Consider the following 1336-nt stretch of genomic DNA (forward strand, 5'->3'; position numbering starts at 1 on the left):
TTTGTTATTGATTATCATCGAACCTTGAATTTGTTGCTGGCTTGCTCAAACACCTCCTATTATGTTTTCTATGCACTACTTGTGTATGTTACAGTTTTCATATGACCGGGCTTACAATTTGTTGTTGTCTTGCTCAAAAATCCCCTATTATATTTATCTCTACAGTTTTCATATTGTACATTGCCTCATGATTTCAGTTTGTTTTTGCATGATATACTTCAACCGATAACTTGTTTCCCCTGAATGAATTAAAATAAAAAACTGTAAACTGAACATATACCCCATTCGGGTATTTGGATCAAATAAAAGCAAACAAGCTAAACCCCCAACTGACAAAAGGAAAATATAGCCAGTCTTATGATTGGACCAAGAGCAAGAATGTTCATTTGTTTCACATTTTGATAGGAACCTGGGGGTTTTAATTCACTGTGATCTGCGGAGCCGTTTTATGTGATTACATTCTATTTTATGTAATCTTTTTACCAAAAAAAGGAAAAAGAATCTGTATCCCTCAACCATTTCTTAATGGATGCAGTGCTTTGAGATAGTTAATAGTGTCACTGAAGTTGAAGGAATAGCAGAGGAGAAAACTGCAGGTGCTGAAGAGGACGAAGGTATTAATTACAAGATCACACCTTTTTCTTAAATAGCATTTCAATTCATTCACTGATAACATTTTGATTTGGTTTTGTAGAAAAAGGAGTACCTGTTTTTTGGCTCAATGCAATGAAAAACAATGAAGTGTTAGCTGAAGAGGTTAGTTAGTGCTATCAATAGTAACTTCTTTTTTTTAAATGTTTATTTTATGTCTTGCAACCAAGTCTTAGTGTTAGCTTAAGAGGTTAGTTAGTTCTATTCAATAGTTACTCCTTTTTTCTTTTAAATGTTTATTTTATGTCTTGCAACCAAGCTAATTTTAAGTCTTTGTGAAATAGATTTTAGAGCATGATAAAGGTGCTCTCAAGTTTCTCAAAGATATCAAGTGGAGCAGGATAGATAACCCAAAATGATTCAAGCTTGAGTTTTATTTCGATACTAATCCTTATTTCACAAACACTATTTTGACAAAAACATATCACATGATTGATGAGGATGAGCCAATATTGGAAAAAGTAATTAGGTGAAGACCCCTTTAATGGAAATAATCAAATCCATCTCAGGCATCAAGGTTATTCCTCTTTTAGGCCTTCATTTACTTTATAGCAAAGTGTGTACTAAAATTTTTTGTTAATGAATAATTTGTAAAGCCACATTGATCATATATAACCACAATTAGTTATTTGAAAAGTGTATTTTTGCGGCTTTCTCTTTACATCTCAAAGTCAGTTTTTTTTTT

The 1336-nt window shown here is 32.2% G+C and overlaps 1 pseudogene; it reads left to right on the top strand.

Annotated features, from left to right (window-relative positions):
* Nucleotides 1-351: 351 nt before the first annotated feature.
* Nucleotides 352-462, top strand: LOC127742573 (uncharacterized; annotated as a pseudogene).
* The last annotated feature ends 874 nt before the right edge of the window (nucleotides 463-1336 follow it).

Source organism: Arachis duranensis, chromosome 1 (assembly GCF_000817695.3).
Source record: "Arachis duranensis cultivar V14167 chromosome 1, aradu.V14167.gnm2.J7QH, whole genome shotgun sequence".
Taxonomy (NCBI): Eukaryota; Viridiplantae; Streptophyta; class Magnoliopsida; order Fabales; family Fabaceae; genus Arachis; species Arachis duranensis.